At 44.1% G+C, this 10,933-nt stretch overlaps 1 long non-coding RNA gene across 1 annotated transcript; it reads right to left on the minus strand.

The window, feature by feature from the left end:
• Window positions 1–350: 350 nt before the first annotated feature.
• LOC110345721 (uncharacterized) lies at window positions 351–10,686 on the minus strand. Its single transcript, XR_015445179.1, has 3 exons — window positions 9,856–10,686; window positions 9,446–9,501; window positions 351–1,005 (listed from the first exon to the last, which is right to left on the minus strand). It is a non-coding gene; the product is annotated as an uncharacterized LOC110345721 (long non-coding RNA).
• Window positions 10,687–10,933: the final 247 nt, after the last annotated feature.

Consider the following 10,933-nt stretch of genomic DNA (forward strand, 5'->3'; position numbering starts at 1 on the left):
GCCACCCTGGGCAGAGGGAGAGGGCTCCTTACAGCAGGACTGCCCAGTCCACCTGCGGGTGTCATGGCTGCAACCCCCACTCGCTGTGGTAACTGCCCTGGTCCCCTTCGGGGGGATGGTACAGCAAACTCCTGAACTGAGTGTGCTTAGCTCCCGAGGAGCCCATTGCTTGAGATCAGTGACAAAGCATGGAGCATGGCTGCTCTTCTTCCTGTGCCCTTTCCCAGGTCACAGTCGCCAGCAGGGCTGACCAACTGACAGCCACCGCCCCCCCTCCCGCCCCCCCGTAGCAGGAAAACGTGTCAGTGATTACCCAACACTGATCACAGCTCAGGCTCCAAATTCATTCATGCTGAGGACTGGCTTGGCCCCTCTGCCTTTCCCCACACTTGGATTCTTCCCTTCCAGACCAAGAACAGCTGGAAAATTAGACAGCGACTTCATCCCCGCCTGCTCATCCCAGACCCCAGGCCCTGAAATGGACAAACCTCCCACAGGTCCCTACCAGGCAAAAGCTCCCCAAGGAGCAGAGGAACTCTGGAGCACCAGTGAGTCTCGAAGACTCTGCAGCCGCAGGCCATCAAGCAGCGATTGAGGTCACTTGTTGCTTCTCTGAGGAGGGATGCGCTGTCCTCGAGGGCAGACTCCAGAGGGGCCATCTGCCCAGGGCACCTCCTTCAGGGAGGGCAGGACTGAGGGACAGAGGGGTCTGCACTTGGAAAGGCTGCAGGGATGCCCGGGGGCTGTTACTAGAAACTTCCAGGGGAAGACAGAAACTGTGCACAGACTCGGACTCGAAGGGACCATGGCCAACAGCAGGGGTCAGAATAAAACCCACTTCCCACACCAAGTCTTGTCTTTTATTTACCTATCTGATTCCCAGGCTAACCATTGTGCAATCCAATCCCATCAATGTACAGTTGAAACAGGTCCCCTGCAGGAATATTGGTCGTAAACATGTTTGCGCTTTGTTCACCCGGTACCACTCTAGTTCATCAGTTGAACCTCAAAGAGAAAAAAGATAACCTTGATCTCAGAGGTTAATTTTTACCAAGCCTCTTTGCAGTAAACAAGGGAGTTAGCATAGTTTCCTTTCAATACAGCACTCTTGATAAAATGTTTGTAGTATAACAAATAAAAACATTTTCTTGGACTCTCCAGGAAATTAATGGCTTATTTTTCCTGGCAGACTGATGTGAGGGATACTAAATTACCTTCCACTGATTAAAGACAAGCCACTGCCTCTAGGCAAAGAGAAAAAGAAAAGAATTAACCAAGCCCTTAGCAAAAGGAGGCAGTGGTGAAAGTTAGGTAAACAATTCGGATCTTCTTTGATCGGACAGTGCAGCTTCCAGATGCCACAAAACGCTGAGAACCTGGAAGCTGCTCGGGAGACTTCTTATGTGGAGAGGAACCTCGGCACTTTCTAAGGACCTACTCTGTGCTTGACTGTCACTTAATTTCCCACCAAGCAAGTATCCTGTAAGGTAGGTGGACCTGACCTGGTTGCAGCTCCAGGCACAACCAAGGGATCCAAGGGGTCCTCTGGGTGTGGTGGTAGCAGGGCCGCCAGCTCAGGATGCTGGGGACAAACTGTTAGGGCCTTTTGGACCACACCTGCCTGGCTGCGCCCTGGCCCCCAGCAGGGACTGACTCGTCAGGTCATAAAGGTCAGCGAAGGAGGGAAGGGGCTGGCAAAGAGGGTCACTAGCCACGTACGCAGTACACAAGTCACTGGCAAACACACGCGTGTGCTCTCACACGCACAACCCCGCACACCGCTGGGAATGTCTGAGCAGCTCAGGGGGTTTGGGCTGAGGGACCCGGAAGCTGACTTCGCAGACCCAGCCTTGCCTCTCCGCGGAGCTTCGCGTGGACCGAATCCCTGTGCCCCGGTGGACTGGGGAGGGCTGTCTGGAGTAATATCTGAGGTCCTTTCCGGTTCTATGCACTCCACGATCCTGGTAATACTGAGAGTGGGTTTTACATGCTGAATGGAGTCCATGAAGGCGGAATGAATATTTCTCCAGATTTAAAATGTCTCTCTACTAATTGAAACTAATTCTCCAAATTGCACATTAAAAGCTCCAGGCCGATTTTTCTGTCTGATGGGCCCTGACAGAGTGGCGCATGGGGACGAGTGATGCGCTCTCTCGCCAGCCCCTGCGCGGCTCCAGCCCCGGAGAGGCTTCTGGTTTCCACTAATGCTCAGCCTCCTCCACCTAAACCTCACAGGCTCGTGGCCCGCCCGGTGCTTCCCTCTCTCCTCTCTCGCACCTCGCACCCGGTGCTCCTGAGAGCCCGGCAGACTAATGGCCATAATTAGCCGCAGTTCCTCCTTCAGGGAAGGGGAATTCGCATTCTCCTGCCTGGGTAACTGAGGTAGAGGAGGCTGTGTGCCCCAAATCTGGACGATTAGCAGACAGGTCAGGGCCAGACCCTAAACCCTAATAAGACCGAGAAGTAGGGCGAATGCTGAGGTCTGCCTGCAACCTCCTTCCTTGGCTCTTGAGCCTTCTGAAATTGCTGTCTTCCACTGGCAGGGTTTTGAGTTTCCAGTTGTTTAAATGTATGAAAACAAAGGCTGTGAAACAATAGTTACTCTTCCTCAATGCGATGCACCTTTCGTGTGTGTGCTACAATATGCATAGCATAAAACTTGACCGTTATGACCAGTTTTCAGCACACAGCTCGATGGCCGGCAGTCCGTTTACACTGTAGTGCAGCCTCCAGATCAACGCTCAGAACGCTACAGAACTTTGTCCTGCCCCCAGGCAGCCCCCATGAAACACAAACTCCCTGTTCCTCCTCCCCCAGACCCTCACATATTCTAGCCTGTTCCCCTGAACAAATGCTGCAAAACAAACTTCCTTTGGCATTTTGGAACCGTGCATCTCTCCCCGCACGGCTGGTGGGAGAGGGGAGCAACCCGGATTTGAGAGCTAGGCTCATCCAGAGGGTTACCTCTGCCTGACTCACTTTTTTTTTTGGTACCAGGGATCTAACTCGGGACCTTTTGCTTGCAAGGCAGGTGGCAGAACCACTGAGCTACATCCCCGGCTGACCCATTTTTTAAAAAAATATAAACCACACTTTTATGTATGTGGCCCTAATTGGCTTGTCTGGTCCTTTCTTCCCTAAGAAACTAAGCTATAAGGCTAAAGATCACAACACAACACTGGTGCAACCACCACCTCCAAGTGACAAGTGTTCATATCTTGGCACAATGATTTGACATTTTCACGAAAGAATATTTCACAGAAAGCTGCAGTCCTGCCCCCACCCCCAGGGCATGCTCTCACATGCTCTCACACGCTCTCACGGTAGGCAATGAGAATTTCCCCCTCCTGAACTTGGTGTAATTTTCCAGTGCAGTTTTTGTGTTTACACCTACAGAAAGAGGCATCCATGAATAATTCATAGTGTTGTTTGCAGCATGTTTTAAAACATTTTCATAAATGCTGTTGCACTCAACATTATGTTTCCGAGATGTAACCATGTTGATACGAGTGTGTGTGTGTGTGTGTGTGTGTGTGGACTTCAGTTGTTTCCAATTTGTTTTCCCATTACAAACAAGGCCACAATTATGCCTCCCCGCATACAGGGGAAGCTCTGTGGAGCTGATAAAAACAACTACTTGAGAGTTATAGGTTGAACAGTTCCCAGAGCTCATTCAGGACTGGCAGAATGGAAGGACCTGAGGACAGGACCCTGGACGACCAGGAACCCTCAGAATGGGCACAACTAAGTGGTCAGCTGACTTCGCTCGAGAAAGCCCTCTTAAAATGTGCCCCCAAGAAGACTAAAAATAAACCTTAAAAGCGTCTGAGCTGCAAGCAACATAGCTGCCTGCTAAAATAAATTTCAGCATTCTTTGGAAAGCAATACAATCTAGACACTCAGTAATCTTATCATACATAGGATTGGGCATCCAATTAAAAATTGTTAAGCAGATTAACAACCAGGAAAAAATGAGCCATACACCAAGGAGGAAAATCAAAGGGAAACAGAGCTAGAAATGATAGGAATTAGCAATCACTTCCTAAAATGTGCATTAGAAATATGGCCAAGGATTTAAAGGAAAACCTGAACAGAAAAGGGAAAGATATGGAAACTATAAAAATGAGACGGATGCAACTTACGGAGATAAAAAGTATCTGAAATGAAAAATCCACCGAATGCCTTCACAGCGGGCAGTGCTGAATAAATGATCAGCAGATATGCATACAATTTTTGTTGTTAATTCCACCTTCATAAAGCCAGAGGTGGGCAGGGAGTGGTGGAGGAGAAAGTCTTCAAAGGACCCAGAAACAAAATAAAAGAAAAGGCACATTCGGGGCCATGATGATAAAATGGTTATTGGTGTCTCACTGTAAGCTAAAATACCATGAAAAATAACCTTTCCATAACATGATAAAATGATATTCTTATAGAATTCTCCACTCACTGAAATTATACTTCAAAAATCAAACTGAAATTGAGACTCTTTGAAATATGCAAAGGCTGAGAAAATTCACCAATAGCAACTCTACATTAGAAGAAATGATCAGATCTCTGTCCTGAAAGATGTCATGCAGGATGAAGACTCAGAACCACACGATGGAATGAGCAGTAATAAAACTGGCCAATATGTGAATAAACATGAAAGGCATTGCTGGCTCCCTTTCTTTCTTCCACCCTTCCTTCGGGTGCAGGGACGGGACCCAGGGCTCTGTCCCTACTGTTTTTAGCCGAGGGCTAAATCACTAAGCGACACCTCCAGCCCAATGTTTTCTTGTTTTTAGGCTTCCTTTTAAAATAACTGTTCAAAACACAACTCATACTAGTGTTTTGTGGAGTCAGTAGGAATTTGTAGAAGTATATAAGTAGGACAATTGTACACATAGAAGCCAGGAGAGGGAAATTGAAATATACAGTTTATATTTTTACAGAATACATGAAATACTGAAAGTCTTTGAAGGTAGATGCAATAAATTAAGTGTTCCTATCCTAAATCATTCTTAAAACATAAAGAAGAACTGTTCACAAGCCTATAGAGGGGTACAATGAATGCTAGAATGATAAAATAAATGAATCCAAAATAATGCAGAAAAAAAGAGAGGGAAAAGCAACACAACGTATGACAAGGAAAGAAAGTAACAAGGTTTAAATATTAAATTAAATATGTAAATGGTCTAAATTAATCATTACTTTTCCAAAGATTATCAGACTAGGTTTTTGTTTTTTTCTGGTACCAGGGATCAAACTCAGGACCTTGCGCTTACGAGCAGGCAGCAGTTTCACTGAGCTAAATCCCCAGCCCCAGACTAGGCTTTTACAAGCAAGACAAGATTTCCAATTTCAGCTCTGACGTGTGGCTTATTTGCAAATAATCACTTCCATCCTTACTACAAAAAAAATAATATTAAAGCTGAACAAGGTAAAAGTCGGTGTCCTTGGCCCGTTAGAGAACTGAGGCTGAGGGTCAGCAGGGCCTGGAACAGTCAGGGGAGATGTGCGGACCTGTCGGAAGCCAGCAGGGCAGCGCTCAGGGAGCTCTTCCATGGCAACTGGGACGTCTGCAGGCTGCGTGTGGGCTGACAGCAGAGTGAGGGTTCCTGGTGACTTCATTCTCAGCCACCCCACCAGGGCTCACCATGAAGAGCCAAGAAAAACCCTCTCCTGTCTCAAAAAGAGAGAGGGGGAATTGAACCACTTTGAAATACTCTCGGAGCATCTCCATAATAAAAGCCTACTCAGCAGGGGAAAGACGATCACAGACTTATTTCAGCTCTGAGGAAGGGCAATTACCAACTCCAGTTCCCTGCAGCCTTCCTGTCTCACCTAAGTGGGGGAAATGGGAACCAGACGTATGAAGCAGGAACTCACTTGGGAAGGCCTCAGCCCAGGGACCTAGGACCATTAACAGCTAAAGGTAATTAGAAGGTTCTAGACGTCATCTGCTTCCCAGGCTCTCACCACCTCCACCGGCACCGGGGCTCCAGGGGAAAGAACACAAAGCACAGACTATACCTAAGATGCGGTTCTCAGAGAAACCTAAAGACAACAGGAGGGAGAAAAACAAGGAATTTGAAATCTCTGGAATTTACAACAGCAGCACAAGTTAACCACACTTCAAGTCCCAGCCAGTTAACAAGCAACTTTATGATAAAGGCTGGTTTACCCCAGTTATTACCACATACATCCTGTTGGGCTTCTGACAAAAAAGTTACAAGATGTTCTAAAGGGAGAAAAAACTGCTATTGTTAGGAAACGCACTTTAAGTATAGAGATGCAAATAGATGAAAATAGAGACTGAGAATAGAGATAACATATAAGTGCTAATGACAAAACTGGGGTTTCTACATTAATCAGTGACAAAGTGCATTTCAGGGAGCAGAATATTCCTAGAGGGAAAGGGAACATTTTATCAGGCTTCTTTTAAAAATAACACAATGGCATAAACAACAAAAACACGCATGCTCCTAATAACTGAGCTTTAAAATTTGTGTAGCAGAAACCTGACAGGACTAAAAGAAGAAATAAAAAAACAATTAAAGATTCCCATAACCTCTCTCACTCAGCAATTGAAGAACAAATGCTTAGAAAAATGACCACAAAAGAGGCTAAGAATTACTCTGGATCCTCTTCAGCAACTATGGAGAGAATAGAGTGAGGCATTTAATTGTAGGAAGAAAAACAATCCACCAATCTAGAATTCTGTACTCAGTAGTCATCGAAAAGTACAGAAGAAATAATTTCTGAACCAAAATTTGAAGGAATTCATAACCTAGTAGATGTTGAAGGAAAATTGCTCAGAGAAAAAGAAAATGATAAAGGTCAGAAACTTGAATCTAGATAAGGAAGGGACGTGTATAGGAGAATGAATAAACAACGATAAAATAAGATCTTTAAATATTTTTTCTTGGTGGGTCTAACAAGTAATACTTTGTTCAAAATAATAATAACGACAACAATGTATTCAGTGACCACTTGTGGATCAGTGGGAGGGGGCAGCAATATTACAAACACAGGAGGGAAGACAGGACCCTAAATATCTGCACACCTGTGAGACACTATAGCGGAAGGTGACAATGGATTTGCAGTCCTTGCCAAGGTACTGTGGAGACTGAATAGGCAGAAACCAAGTTGATCTAGAGTTCTCACTGGGCTGGGTCTGAGAGATTCCAGAAGCTGAAATAAGGAACCTAACCCACCGTTTTTATGGCACGTTCACCGACTCCCATCACAGAAAAAGAATTTTCAGGACTCTTCAGAAGGAAGCCAGAGAAGGGTTTAGGGTTTATGAGAGATTTAGGGTGCACCCAAGAATGGTGTGTGGGTGCTCAGAGAAATTAGACACATTCCAGTTTGGAGTTGGGAACATTTGTATTTTTCTCAAAGGGGTGGAAAATCCCAGGGAAAGGTCCCCCCTCTCTCAAAGGGTATCACCCTATGCTACAGGTATTTTTTTAAAAAATAGGTAATTTAAACATTCTTTAGGTTTCCCTCATCCTGCTCATTTATCCTGGGATCAGGCTCCTGCTGCTAACTCTCCCAGTCCAGCCAGTTTACAGACTTTTAGTGTTCCTAAGGAATTCGGGATGGAATGGGTTTGGTAGGGAAAGAGTTTACATTTAACCAAAGGAATGCTGATACACAGGGCCTTGGGTAACTCCACCTGGTTCCTAGAAGCTGCAGTCTTCCTAAAAGTACAGTGTTTTAGTTATGATTTCCCATCTCCTTTCTGCCTGTAGTCCTTCTATCCTACCTCACAGAGGCCACATACAGCAAACGCAGCTACTTGCCCGCCAGGCTTCTGTGAACCAGCTCGTCCATGAGAGTATAGCGTGGCACACAGACGAACCTACACACTACACACGCGAGGCAGTAGTAAGTGTGCCCTATGTGGAACATGTATTTCTTCCCAATGGTCTGTGACCTTTTTTGCAGAGTTGGTGCACACAGGGGTAAAAGTCAACAGAAATGGAGGTGGAGGGAAAAGGTCTGGCCCACCAGACTAGGCTCAATCTGGATTCTAAACCGAGCTGTCTGGAGAGTGAGTCAGGCCACAGTGCCGGGCATGAGATAGAAAATGTGACTCTCAGGTGCCACACAGCTTACACCAGGCCCTAGTGGGTGGCAAGGCTGGGGTTAACTTCCATCTCTGGATGCCACAGGAGGGGGAACAAACCTTCCCAACAAACTGCAGGTCCACTGGGGTGTGTCTTGACTGACTGGTAAGTTCACTTTTTAATTCTGTGGTTTACGTTGATATTTTTGTCTAAGTGACAGGCCTAGAACATTTGTAAACAACTTTGGAATTATTCTCAAAATGCATTCCTAAGGTTAACTTGCTCTTTCTACTGGTACTAAGATAATTTACTATTTGAGGTTACTTGAAAGTCTGCTATTCAGCCATTCCTAATTGAAATGTAAACATCTGTGAGCTCCCTCTGAGACAAAAGAAAAAAATGTATCAGGCATTTGAAAATCCAAGGGGCTACAGGGCTGGTCTGTCTCACTCACATATCAGGCAATAATGCAGTCATTAACATGATTTAGTAAATGTGTAAAAAGCCTAAGGCCATCCTTTGATTTTTGTCAGTGATATCAACCTATATAAAATTTTTAAAGACAACACCTTTCTGATCATCAAAAGAATTGGATGTTAGTCACCAAAGAAATATATCTGTAAACAAAAAGGAGCCCATTGGTCCTGACATAAAGTCAATGATGATTGTTATTTTAAATGCTATATAAAACAAATAACTGAATTATCCCATCAATTATTAAACTACTCAGAAGTCTAGCCATTGGCTGTTCTAAATCCTTGTCATTCACAATTATGCTTCTTTTCTAAAGCATTTGCAATCAAATTCTTGAAAGAGACTCAAAACTGTTGTATAAACTCAATTTGTTTTGTTCTGGTTGGTTTTATTTTATGCTTTCCTTTTGAAACCTTGTAAATGTTGCCTCTTCAAATTCTACAAGATTACAACTCCTAACAAAGAGATCTGATCCACCATTTTGAGGTATTGACCGTCACCTATAAAACTGATAAAACCAAACTTAACAACGGGCTATAAGTAAACTTGGCATAAGAACTACGCTAATACCTCAGTTCACAAGCACTTCTGTTTGAAAACAATTTGGTTCGCAATAAAAAGCATTCAACATAATTTTGCTTCTGGTCAAAATTCTACATCTGGTGACAAACATTACCAAGGCCAATCTCCCCAGAATTCTAAAATAAACTAAGTTCACGAACCGAAGTACCACTGTACTTTTAAAAACCATTTTTGTTCCTCAAATGTGGCTAAAATGGAGCTGTGCAACTGACTCTAAATTGTTGATAATTTCCCCTACACTGTGAGACCAGATAACCAATGACCAGGACAGTGGCGGCCACATGAGGGATGATGAAAACAATGACTGATTAGTGATCAGCTTCAGAAAAACTCACCAGGACAAGAAGGGTCATAAGGAAAGCATGAGACTGGTCAAATCATGATGCAGTCACTACCGAAAGAGAAAGAGAGCCAGGAGGTTGTCAGAAAGGATTCTTATGCATAAGGACCTGATGATAATGTCCCAAAAGACTGCCAAAATCATAAGCTTACCCTGAGGCAACCTAAGCATAATCTAGCAGGCCTAAGCATAAAAAATTTAACTTTTCTCAGGTACGCTTCTATTTAATACACTCGTGAGTTTTGTCTTCACAGGCTTGTAAGCCGCCACCAAAGTGTAAGTGACAATCCAGCAACAGCACCATCCTCCCCATTTGACCCTTCAATCTACACTTCTATAGAGCAGGCTGCCTCAAGTGTGAGCCCCAACCCAGCCCCACGGACCCCGATGGCTCTGCAGTCTCACCTGGGCCCCTTCCTTCTCTCACTGGCCACTGTCAGCAGGAAGCAGATACAAAAGAAAGAGAAACTTGCTCATGTGTTGAAGATCTGACTTGGTTGATCTGCCAGAGAAGAAAATGTAGAGGTCAAACAGGCAGAACATGGATTAATCCAGTGACAGCACAGTTAGAGCCTCCTGAACTATCAGCTGTCCTGAACCAGCATGTACCAAATGACCACAGTATTCTGCACAGGCTAAAGGACATGAAAAAGTAAATAATAAGCATTACTTTGATGGGAAACACTCAGGTTCTTCCCCTGTGTCTGTGGCCCTTTTCTTAGAGTTGATGCACATAGGTGTCCTCATTGGGAGCCTTACGTGCCTTCTCTGAGAATTAAAGTAGTGATGACACCAAACTGACTTCTTTAACATGTAACTATTGTCCTACAGGTGCTCTTGTGACATAGAATGCAAGCTACCCTTTCTGATGCTTGTTTTGACCACCTTGTTCCATTTCCACATCCTCAAACCCTTATAAAAACTCAGCCTCTCACTGTAATGGCATGGTCCTTCTTGGACTTGCCCACTGCTCCCTCATAGTGCATCAATAAATTCTTAACTTTTCTGCATTCCTTGATTATTGATAAATTATTTTACTGCTCATGATACCAGCCATTCACACACCACACCTCCCAAGCAGGTATATTGCAAATTCTAGCCCAGCCCCTTAAAAAATATATAAAGAAAAACACTTATAGTATACCAAGAAATGAGAGAAAATGAATGAGGAAATGCTTAATTAAAACCAGAAAAGAGAGAAAAGAGGATAAGACAAAGAGATTTTTGAAACAAGAGTAAAGAATAGAAAAATATAATAAATACAGTAGATATTAATCCAACTATATCAATCATAAGTTTAAATGCCAATGGTTCAAATATATCAATTAAAAGACAGGCTGACAGAGTAGATTTAAAAGAAAAACAATGCTTGCTTTAAATATAGACTCTGGTAAATCAAAATTCAAGGGTTGCATGTTAACACCAATCAGAGGAAAGCTGCAGTTCTCACTCTAGTTTCAAATAAAGCAGGCTTTAGAGCAGG

Source organism: Heterocephalus glaber, unplaced genomic scaffold, assembly GCF_053883595.1.
Source record: "Heterocephalus glaber isolate CG9 unplaced genomic scaffold, H.glaber_assembly_v1.0 deba00001608, whole genome shotgun sequence".
NCBI classification, from domain to species: Eukaryota; Metazoa; Chordata; class Mammalia; order Rodentia; family Bathyergidae; genus Heterocephalus; species Heterocephalus glaber.